Here is a 12,390-nt window from a genome sequence, read left to right as displayed (position 1 = left end):
GCGTGCCCTGCAGTTATTTATCTCCACGATGGGGACTGCCCGTGTCTCAGAAATTGCTGAAAGGGAAGAGAATGTGCTGAGTGGCCTCAGGAGGAACCCCTGAAACAGATATGCTAGCTCCAAAGGGCCTGTGCATTCTCTGACACTGCTCCCTTGAGCACCAGGTGAAGGCTAGTCCTTCCTCCACTTGCAAAGTCGGCTACACTTGGGATTTTACTTCCAACAAACAAAATGGAGAAGAAGCGATGCTGTGTGACTTATGAGAGTGGGTCATCAAAAGGATAACTTCTACCTGGCTTTTACTCTCTTGTCGTGCTTGTTCTGGGAGACGCCAGAGGCCATGTCCTAAGGACACTCCACAGCCTGTGCAGAGGTTCTCCTGAAAAGGATGTGGCCTCCCACCAGCAGCCAGTGCCACCTTGCAGTCCTGGGAGTGAACCACCTTGGAAGTGGGTCCTTCGTCCCCAGTCAAGCCTTTAGATGACCTCAGCTCTACGTGACATCTTGATGGCTACCTCATGAGAGACCCTGATCCAGAACTGCCCAGCTTGGCCACAACTCAGTCATGAAAAATTAGAAATACTTCACACCACAAATCTTAGGATATCTGTGACACAGCAATAGGTAACTACTAAAGTATATGAGCCTGGTTCATACTCAACTTAGAAAGACCCCAGCCTAAGATGACTAGAAGGTCAGAAGAGGTTGGGTAAATGAGGATAGAAAAGAAAATGGGGAAAAGAGGGAGAGAAGATGAAAGGGAGAAAAGTAACCTCTTCTACTCTGGTCTTCACTTGGCTCTTTCTTCCCTAAATTTTTGTCCCTCCCTTGCCATATGCTTTTGCTTGTTCTCATATGTGCTGGCTTTATCTCACCATCTGGCCCACTGACATCCTAAGACAGAAACAAAACTCATATTTCTTCTGTATTGTTCATAATGCCTGGTAGTGCCCTGTACTAAGTGAACTAAGACCTGTGGATACAACTGGAAGGCCAATTGTGACTCAATATCACAAAGAACATTCTAACAGAGTTTAGCAGGAAAGTTGTGCTGAACCCTATATAATTTTATTAACCAATGTCACCCCAATAAATTCAGTTTTAAAAAATGAAAGTTGTGGTGGGGCATGAACTTCAGATGGGGGCTGAGCCATGGACAATATTTTGTGTACTATGGATACTAAGCAGGCTCTGAGAGATGGTAGTAGACTGTTACTATTACTATTACTTTGGTGCCCCCTAATTAACTACACCTTTCAGTATTTATGTCTTTGTGTAGCCCCCTATCATACTGTCTCTGAACTTGAACAAGTGATTTTATTTGTCCAATGGGACATTAGCAAGCATGATACAAATGGAGGCTTGGAGGCTTGATAAGTACTTGTACATTGAAGGCCCGATCACTTCTTAGAACTCAACTACCATGCTGTGAGGAAGCCCAAGCAGCCATGTGGAGAGGCCCACATAGAGAAAAACCAAGGGCCCCAGCCAACACCAATTGAGCCTTCAATTAGTAAACAATGCCAATTATCCACCATGTGAGTGATGCTATTTTGGACCAACCAGTCATCTTAATACTCTAACTCAGCGGTTCTCAATCTTTGTGGGTTGAACAACCCTTTCATAGGGGTTGCCTAAGACCATCAGAAAACACATATTTCCGATGATCTTAGGAATCAAGACACCGCTCCTCTATTCGTCCCCAGGCGGGTCCACCCACATGCAGATACACCCACATACAACCTGAGAAACTGTATTAAAGGGTCATGGCATTAGGAAGGTTGAGAACCACTGCTCTAGCTGATACCACATGAAGCAAGAAATCTGTCTATTCAGTCCACAGAAGCATGAGAAATAAATTGTGGTTGTTGTTAGCCACTAAGTTTTGAGGTGGTGAGTTACACAGCAATGGATAAACAAAACAAAAGTCAATCCCAAACCTGGAGTAGGACCATTTCTCAGGCCACACAATTTTCTCAGCTGTGACTCAGAAATGGGCCTCAAACCAGAGTATGTCTATTTATAAAACCTGAGTTCTTTCCGCCACTGCCTCCAAAATCATGAGAGTCAGTGAATATGGAAGAACTTGACAAACTCCCAAGTGTCTAGCAGATGTTCTCTCAGGTGCAGACATCAAGGGCTGCTATCATTTTTCTTCCATTTCTGCCTCTAATTGTTATATCTGCTTTGTGTTTCCTTCTGTTTTTCCATCATTCCTGCCAAGATCTTTCAACTTCCTAGTGCTCCTTCAAGCATCACTTGAGGCCAAAGCCACCGCTGACCCCTGATATAGCCCATATTCTTTCCCAGGCTTGAGTTCTGGGCTCAAAGCATAACCAAATGGCTTTAAAAAGTTATTCACTGAGCCTTGGTTTCCCCATCAGCAGAGTATGGAAATCATAGCCTGTCCTGTTGGATTCCTGAAAAGACTCAGCAAGAAAAAGGATAGAAACGCCCTACCTATAACTAAGTCTAGACTTCGTAGGAAGGTCTCTCCCTTTTTCCCCTTTTCCTTCTCCCCTTTTAGCTGCTCATCTGCAATGCAGTTCCCTGTGCTCTGGCCTCTCTATCATGAGAAGACTCAGTCAACTCATCTGCTCCTCACTAAAACCGTGGAACAAGGGATTCTAAATTCTAGATGAAATACTTACGGTTCTTTTGTGAATTGAGATCATGTGAGCAATCCTAGACCCTCTGCCCTTTCCAGAAAAAAATAATAATTGTGTTCATTTTCCATGACCCCAGAATATAAGTAAAGAGAATTCTCTTTTCACTCAAAAGATAGAAGTCATTTTGTGACAAAACAGTAATGAGAAGGGAGGAGAGAGGGATGGAAGTAATAAGAAAATATTCCAACAATCTATATTATGAATATATATATGTATATTTATATCTCAGCAGGCCCTGCGGAGTTACAGATGAGCTAATTAAAATGCTTATGCTTTTAGCAATGATGTTTATTGAAATCATTTTATAACCATCTAAATTGAGGTTTGTTTTCGACTATAATGCAGTGCTACCTGAAATATTCTGAACTAAATTATTTATGTGCCTAAAAATACATTGCCTTTCCCCATTGCTGACTTTGTGGATATATCTCAAGATGTGGAAATTTTTGGTGAGCTCAAGTGGCTTTTACAGGCTCTCCCTAAATCATCTGTGCCTAACTTTTAGGTTCTCTGACTCCCAGTTGAATGGTCTTTGCATTGCACCCTACCCAAACAAATGCATACATGGGTTGGGAATGTGTAAAATGAGGGCCCCTGGGATTGCTGAAGTAAATTTCTAGAAGGAATTAGAGCCCTTGAACTCAGCTCATAAAAATGAAGATTAATGCCCTGGCCAGTTTGGCTCAGAGGTTAGAACGTCAGCCCGCGGACCAGAGAGTCCTGGGTTCAGTTGCCGCTAAGGGCATGTACCTCGGTTGCAGTTTGTCCTCGGCCCTGGTTGGGGTTGTGTGGGTGGCAACCAGTTGATGTGTCTCTCTCACATGGATGTTTCTCTCTCTCGTTTCCTCACTCTCTCTCTCTCCTGCTCTATCTGCAGATAAATGCAAAAATGTCCTCGGGTGAGGATAAAAAAAAAAATGAAGATCAGTGAATAGTCCTGATTCTCCATTCCTCCATAGAAAGGACTCTCCAAGCTACACCTGAAAGCCAGAGCATAAAACAAAAAATAGAAACCACTCTAGGTATTTCAAACTAAAAGGTATTTAAACACTGAGTATTAAGTGTTCATCAAACTTTCGAAGGGCTGGAGAAACAAGATACACACATACCACAGTCTATAGAGTTAATAACATATCACTGAAGCTATGACCCAGCTGTCAGGAAGCTGCTGCTACCCCATCCCCTACTCCTGCCATAATTGCCTTGAAGCACCCTTGAACCTGATGACTAGATGTTGAGCTGCTGAGTCCAGCCTCCATAGATGCCTCTAAGCATGCACAGTTTCATGACCTTGCTTGCCAGGAGCAACAGCAGTAGTATCTGAATCACGTCTACCTTCCAGTTTTGCATGAGTGCATCTAACTGGCAGAACCTACCTTATTCACAGAACACTGCTTGCAAAGGAGTCTGGGAAAATGGTGTATTTGCTTTCCAACCTCTACATCTGGAAAGAAAGTAAAACAGCAGTTGAGCCCTGGCCTGTTTGGCTCAGCGATTAGAGCGTCAGCCAGCGGTCCAGAGAGACCCGGGTTCAGTTCCTGCTAAGGGCACGTACCTTGGTTGCAGTTTGTCCCCGGCCCTGGTTGGGTCGTGTGGGTGGCAGCCACTCGATGTGTCCCTTTCACGTCGATGTTTCTCTCTCTCTCTCTCTCTCTCTCTCTCTCTCTCTCTCTCTCTCTCTCTCTTCCTCTCTCTCCCTACCACTCTATATGAACAAAAAATGGAAAAATGTCCTCGGGTAAGGATAAAAAATAAATAAAACAGCAGTTGAGAGTATCAATTTACCTTACTTACCACAGCCTACCTCTTCAGCCTCCAAATATAGCCTTCTACACAGATTCAATTTTCCAAGCACCAACAGCATCAATGCTGAACATAAGCGACTATCTCTCATACAAACAGAAGCATTTCACCTTTTCCCAAAAGAGGATATCCAAAGTCCCCTCAGTCATGGAGTGGTCTTCATTTTCCTTCCAGTTTATCGCATTCCCACTTGGTATCCAAGAATCTAAGCATGTCATGGGCCAGTTAACCACCAACAAGACATCTTCAAATAGTAAAAGAAAAGGTTGAAAGTAAATGCATTGATACATAAACATATATGCATAACAGAGCAAGAAAAAAGAAAATCTGAGAAGCTGCTATATTTCTTCTTTCTTCAACTGGTCATGAGGCCAGAAATGGACTTAGAGCTTCTTCCGTACACTATTATTCGTGTTGCCTTAACCTTCAAGAGCACCAGGGGCTTTATCTGGTGAGAGCGCTCTGTTAAGATCTATATCAACAGCTATAGCTATGCATATAGACATACATACATATATACACATAAATGCAAGAAAAACTCAGGCTGGGGCAAAAGTAGGTTTACAGTTATGACTACGCAAGAGTTTATTCTTGTATTATTATTGACTAATTATTGTATTATTTTCCACATGAACAACTGTAAACCTACGTTTGTCCCACCCTGTATGTGTGTGTGAATGTATAAATAATATACATGTATACATATAATAGAGTATGTATAGTATAGCCATACATTTTTTTTCCTTTCTCTAGTATGTAAATAGTTTAATGCATTAACTGATTAACCTCTGGACCAAAGTACCACAAGACGAGACAGAGGGAAGAGAGAGCAAACCCACCCTCTTCAGGCTAGGTATGTGGGGGTGAAGGTAAATGTTGAGGGCAACTTAGAAATAGATTCTCTGCCCGAAAATACTTCTCATAATACTTTAAATATATAGCCCTCGTAATACTTTAAATTACAACATTAGGAATCAGATTATTTTTCGAAGTCTCTCTTTGTTCATAAACTTTCTAACAAAAATAGCTTCTAAAAAGGAGGTATTTTGTGGTTTTTTTGCCACAGAGATCCTTTGCACCCCCGAATTAAAACTGCAAAATGGGCAGGTCAAAAACTCAGGAATGGCTTTCCACTGTTAAACAGAAAAAGAGCGGGGTGCCGCTGTGTGTCCCCTGGTGCAAGAGCCCATGAGCCAAATAGTAGATGTCAGGAGTATGTGAGGGAAGAAGAGAAATCTTTCCCTTTATTTCCCTGGAGACAGCAGCTCAGAAGTCTGGAATTAAAGGTGACAAGCCCAGGTGTCAGATGGCAGATTAGCTTTGTTCCACAGATCCAGCAGGACCAGGGGATTTACACAGAGTGACAGTTTGCGGGCAGTGGCTGGTACCAAATACTATCTAGAGCTCTTGCTACCTTGCAAGCTGACTCCAAGGAGAATCTTGCAGCAGGAAGCCTAAGTATCAATAATGACCACAATCATAGATTATAGTAGGCTGGGTCCTCTGTGAGCCCCTTATATTTAGAAAGCTTAGCATTCATCCAGAATTTGATCAAAAACTCCAGTTCCACTGGCCTAAGACATTTCTCAAACTAGTCCTGTAATCTGGGAAGTCTATTTCCTGATTAAGATTTTGTTTGGCAGATGCAATTCACAGACATCTCTGAGCATGGGAAAGGTGACAGTCCTGGTCAACTGATCCATAATCAGAAAGAGGAAATTGAACCAGCACTATAATTTTCTTCCTTGCTCCCTTGGCCAACTGTTCTACTGCTGAAGGAAACACAGACTATGCTTCATGTAGGATAAGGGAAACCTCACAACTGCAAAGCCTTCCTACAGGGTAATCCCAGTTAGCTCAGGCTCTGCTCACCTGTGTGCCCTAAATCACCTCTGTAACTTTAGGTTAGCAACTCACCTCCCTGGATTATAATGTATGAAGTGCTGAGCAGGGGATACCTGACTTCCGGTAAGGTCCCAGCCTCCTCCACATTTCCATAATTCTATGTTTAAAGAAGTATTCTCTCTTCCAGGGATGTAAATCTGATCCTTTAAGAACAATAGCATAGGAGGAGACCCATACTCAAATCTGGTTTACTTCCTACCATTGGCAAAGTTAATATGAGAAACAGCCCATGGCTGCAAATTAGGCCACTACTTAACAGCCTGGAATTCCAATTAAAGGTAGGAGCTTTATGAGGCTGCCTGACAGTGGGGAGGAGTGTCTGACCTAATCTTGGATCCCAGAAAGGCCACCTTAAGAGAGAGGAAAAGCAATTGCCCATCAGATTTGCTGTGGGCGAAAGGAAGCCATAAACTACAGGGAGACTGGGCTCGTTAAAATGGTAATGCTCCCGTCTCCACCATGAAAGCACTCCCTGGACACTCCAGAAATGAAATTTGGAACAATCAAAGAACCAAGCATTTCCTCCCCTCATCCTATCTAATTATTGTCATCTGATGTATTGATGTGCAATGAGGCCCATTAAATCTGGACTCAACACTCCTGAGCGTGTGCCATACTTCAAAGACACCTGCAGGAAAGCAAAAGACCTGGAATCTCAACTACAGGTTATTAGATAGGCATGTCAGGAGTAGTCAACAGATCTCTGAAACACTAGCCACCTCAAGAAAACCACACAATGTGAACTTGGCAAACATGGGGAGGGGAGATACAATGTGTAGTCAGGAAAGGAGGAAAGGGCATGGAATCAGGACCAAGATGAAAGCATAGAATCAGGAAATAAACATGCATCACAGAACTTGCAATGCCTAGATTCATCATCTTTTCCCCCATGACCCATCACCTAATCAATGTCCAAAGCTGAATTGAGGTAGTTATTCTTGACTTTCAAATATATCACTTTCACTCAACAAGCATTTACTGATCACCTGTTATGTGCCAGTCATTGTGCTGAGCACTTGGGGGTGTAGCAATGAACACTCCCATCTGATCTGTTCACAGACCCCATGGGTATCTGTCTTTGGTTGTGCTGTTTAGAATCATATTCGTGGATAAGAAATTGCACATTGAATTTTCATTAAGGAGAACTCTCAGGAGATGCACCTGAAAGGAGGGAGGATGACAGGATTGGACAGAGGAGAAGCTCACCTACAATACAGTTGCAGCTGACCCTATTTGGAGCTCTGGAGCTCAAAGGACCCTTCACTGTTGTCCCAAATTGAGGTCTTTTTATCCCTGCATGAGGCAGTCACTAGCCATGAGTGGATGCCTAGGAAGATGTGTAACCCTAAGCAAAGCAGTTCTCTGTCACTAAGTGTAATCCCCAGAGGACACAACTGAGGGCCATGAACACCAGAATTTCCCACCAGCTACACTATCCATCCCTGCCAACCCGAGTGTAGTCACTGTTGCTGTTTAGGACATCTTGTCTCAGACTCTTCTCAGCCTTCAGTCTGGTCCTCTCCCCTGGTGATCTTCCAGTTTGTCATTTGACGTCTCCTACATACCTGAATTATCTTTGGAATAACACTGGAATTTCCGGCTGAAGACTGTGACGGTCTTCAGACATATTAAGCTAGGATTTCAAAATCTCTATTAGAATATTTTTCCTCTTTTCTTTTCAATGATATTTCCATTTTTTAATATAATTATAGTTTGGATCATCTGGATTTCTAAAACCAAGTACCATCCTGATATTTTAGTGCCCACATTTATATTTGTTACATGCATGGGCTCCAGGTAGTACTATTTTAATTTCCCCAGCCAATCTCATTGTCACACTGAGAGTGGCAAATTGCTTCCCAAAGCAACTTGATCCGACACAGAGAATTCACGTTTCATTTTATTTTCAGTTTAGTTTGCAGTTTTATTTGAAAACAATTTATAAATTTGCTTTGGTTTCATAGTTGCATAAGACCTATAAATATAATGACACTAAGCCCGGTTTTATAGTTGTATATATTTAGGTAAAATCACAATTCAATCATTAAAGTTAACACTGGGAGATTCTGAGAATTTTTCACCAAAAGTTAAAGTTGGAGGTGGTCCTGAATCACTCAGGTGGAAAATAGGGATCTAAACTCCTTCACGTATCTTCTGTGGCTCTCACAGTCTGGTCCCAGCTTACCCCCCAACCTCCTTCTCACACTGCTTCCAGAAGACAGAGGGTAAGAAAGTTGTTACGTGATATCTAAATGGACTGTAGCCAGTTTTGCCTTCCAGTGGGAAAGGAATATGCATTATTTGTAAAATAAGGAACCAGGCATTGGCTCTAGGCCATCTCACTTACAAATGCTAAGACTGGAAAGAAAATGAAAAGGTTGAAATTTCAAAGCCCCTCCTACATCTTCACATCAATGCCAGGTAGGCTGGTCCACCAACCTCTCTTCTATTAAATCTATTAACCCTTCAGGCTTGAGTCTCCCACCGTCCTCTGGGGCCCTAATCTCCAGGGAACACATATCAAGGTTCCAAGGAGTGTCCTTAAATTACCTGTCACTAGACATAACCATTCTCCCTTTCCCCCTTGGTGATGTAGTAGAAAAATGTCAGACCACTCGATCACATTTCTTCCAAGATATTCTTTCACTCTGTCTTTTTCAAACTCAATCATGTTTTATCCTCAAACTGGGGGTTGATTAAGGATCACAACACTGGTTCCCAATTTTCTCTTTCACAACCCAGCATAGGTGGTCTAGCACCTCTTTTTAGAAAGTAGATATAGCATCTATTACTTTGTAGTTAGATTTTTGCAGCCTCTATTGAAATTAAGATGGAAAGAGTCCCGTTTTAACACTCTGTTAACAGAAGTGTAAATTCCATAAAACTTGGGTAGAAATTGAGGAACAGAAGCCTGTTCTCTATCATTAAATAGCAGATTATTTCAGGAAGCTTAAGATCCCTTTCTTTATCTCAAGATGAGAATTCTGTTTCTATGAGGACATAAGACCCTGCCATGAACAGACAGCATAAGGACTCCATCGGATCATCTGGAAAAAGAAAATTGTACTAAAATGATGGTGCAGTAAGGGAAGGAAAGGGGATCATTTGAGCAGAAGGTAATTTCCTGGTGGGCTAAGAAGGAGACGACAAATACGGTATGCAAGAGCTCAACACACAAGTAGCACCAAATGGCTTCTAATGATGGCCAAAACAGAGTAGAAAGGGATTTATAGCTGGATTTGAGATGACAGAAAGCAAAATAGGCTTGGAGAAGTATGTGCACAACCCAAAAGAAATAAGTCTGAACAACAGATGTTCCTCTGCACAATAAATAAAATAAAGAAATTGAACTTTACACGATCTTTAGCACACAACTACCCCCACTGAGATAGCAAGACCCATGACTTTCCTGAAATACTCATCTGAGCTGCAAACATGTTCATTAATGAAAACTTTCCTCAGTTCCTAGGGAGTATTAATGTTGTTTAGGGGGGGACACATTTCTGTGTAGTCAGGGTCTAACTTGCAGAGTTTTGCAATAGAGGCAAAGGACATTTAACTTTGTTTTTCCTATTTCTGATTGATGTGTTTGGTCGGTTGATGTTACTAGGAACTGTTTGTTTTCAGTGGAAGACATTTCTGTTCCCCTGTTGCTTTGTGTTTCCAAGAAGAGATAACAGTATCACGAAAATTGAATGTGGGCCCTTCATCAAAGAATCCAATAGGCTAGAAAAAAATCTGAGCGTTGCAACCCAAGTCCCATCATTTTGTAATTATATCATCACATCATCATTCTGTAAGTCACAGGGCAAGTGACATATCCAAAAATAATACATATTTCTTGCAAAGTATTTTTGGAAAAGAGGGGCATGCTTGAAACAGAGGCTCCATCTCCACATGTGTTTCCATGATGGTGAAGAGGAAGGAAGATGGGGAGTCATACATCAGTTCTGAAAATGTGTGCCTGACAGTGATACATGTCACCCCACATTCCATTAGGCAAAACAGACCACATGGCCAACTTCAAAGAGAGTGGAGAAGTCCAGTTTTACCATGTGCCCTTCATCGTGGGTCCTCTGCAGCAAAGGGGATGTTGAATTGCACCTCGTTATCCCCATGTGTGGTAGCAAATATTACTGGCAGAAGGGTTCAAAGTTTTTTCCAGCCTTGAGCCAACAGTCTCTCCTTATCTAACGTCCTTCCCTCAGTCCCCTAAGCCCAGTTCAAATTCACTTACCAAAACATCTTTCTTGCTACACTCACCCCTAAGTGATTTCTCAAGCCTCTAAACCCAGTGTATATGTTATGGGCACTTTCATCAGATAGTTTCTGCAGCTACCTCATTTTGATGTGCTTGTCCCATTGCCCAATTAGAGAGCAGGCTCCTTGAGCACAAGATGCCTTCTTATGCCTGAGAAAGCCATCCTGGGAACAGAGACAGTGGGCCACAGTGTGGCAGGCCCATGGGACGTACAGCTTCACATTGAATGCAGACAACCACAGTTTTTAGGCTAAAGTCTCAATCAAGTATATTATGCACAAAATTAATAATCATCAAGACCAGATAGGTTGCCATTGTCCTCAAGCATACATTTCAACTGAACTTCAGGACCACATGGAATATACTACAGCCCCTTCATTCTGAGAAGGAATACCTCCCCTATGAGATCTTTGAATCAGCTTGGTATGAACCTGGTGAAGTTGGGTTTCCTAAAAGCAGGGATTGAGACAGGATTTGTGTCTACGCGATTTATGGAGCGAGTGCTCTCAGGAGAGATTTATAAGGGAGTAAGAGAACAGGATAGAGATGAGGCAGAAACTAAGCAAGAATGAGACTTTCAGCGACATGTAGCCTGAACTCAGTCCCGCAGAGAGCACCAGAACAGGGATTGCTGGAGTCTATACTGCCTTGGAACAAAAGAAGAGTTGTATAAACTCCCACCCAGACCCTTCTTGTCATTACCACATAATGCTCCAGCATAAGGGAGGGGTATAATTCCAAGGCAGCTCCAGGTGAGGTGACTCCAGTCATCCAAGGGCAATGCTCAGGAGAAGACTGCCACTGTGAGCCACCAGCAGAAGCCCCCAGAGCAGCTGGAAATCCGCAAACCAAACTGGTAAAATGGAACCCAGGGAAGCTGGCAAGGGCACCATCATTGTCTGCTGTGTCCTGAAAACCCAACTACACAGAGAGCCCTTCATGCTACCCTTCACCTCCAGAGGTCCACCAGGGTAAGTGCCCCAGCACGCTCAAGTGTACAACAGCTTCACTTTCCTCGAGACCCTCAATAAGTAAGTTCGTTATTAAGAGAGTCACTAATTTGACATCGCTGTAGCAAATGGACTCTGCTCTCTGATGTTCTTCGTATCCCTATAACTACACCTGGCTAAGGTCATTCTGACCCTGATAGTCCACCCTCATTGCAAGGATGACAGCAGAGAGCTTCAGAAGGGAAATTCGGTGAAGAGTCGGATGAATCTCGCCTTTGGGCAGCCACAAAGGATGAGCTTCCATTGCAGGGCTGTGGTGAGGGATGATATTTTGAGAGAATGCCTTGAATTGATACCTCAAAGGGCTTCTTTCGAAGGGATGATTTATACATCACAAGACAAGGAGGATTTATATTAAGGAAAATGGATTCTTTTTTCGAACTGTTCTGAGGAAGATGGATAGTTTCCTGTAAACTGCAGTTCCGTGTCTGTGAGCTGAGTGTTTCCAGAAAATTACTAAGGTAATGCTGCCTCTGGGACCCACTACCTTGTCCCTGCCACCACCCACACTCTGTGTGTGTGTGTGTGTGTGTGTGTGTGTGTGTGTGTGTGTGTGTGTAAAAGAGGCTATAGAAACAGTTACCTAACCAGACTGCCTCCAGAGAAAAATTTATATTATCCAAACTATACATGCATAGAAGTTAATTATAGTAATGAAGGAAATTTTTAACTTATTGAGAAGGAGGAAGAGTTATTGTTTACATATTTGCCCACCCAATTCCTCCTGCAAAAGTACTGCTCT

Source organism: Molossus molossus, unplaced genomic scaffold (genome assembly GCF_014108415.1).
Source record: "Molossus molossus isolate mMolMol1 unplaced genomic scaffold, mMolMol1.p scaffold_m16_p_18, whole genome shotgun sequence".
Taxonomy (NCBI): Eukaryota; Metazoa; Chordata; class Mammalia; order Chiroptera; family Molossidae; genus Molossus; species Molossus molossus.
Note: the sequence above shows the minus strand (reverse complement) of the source record.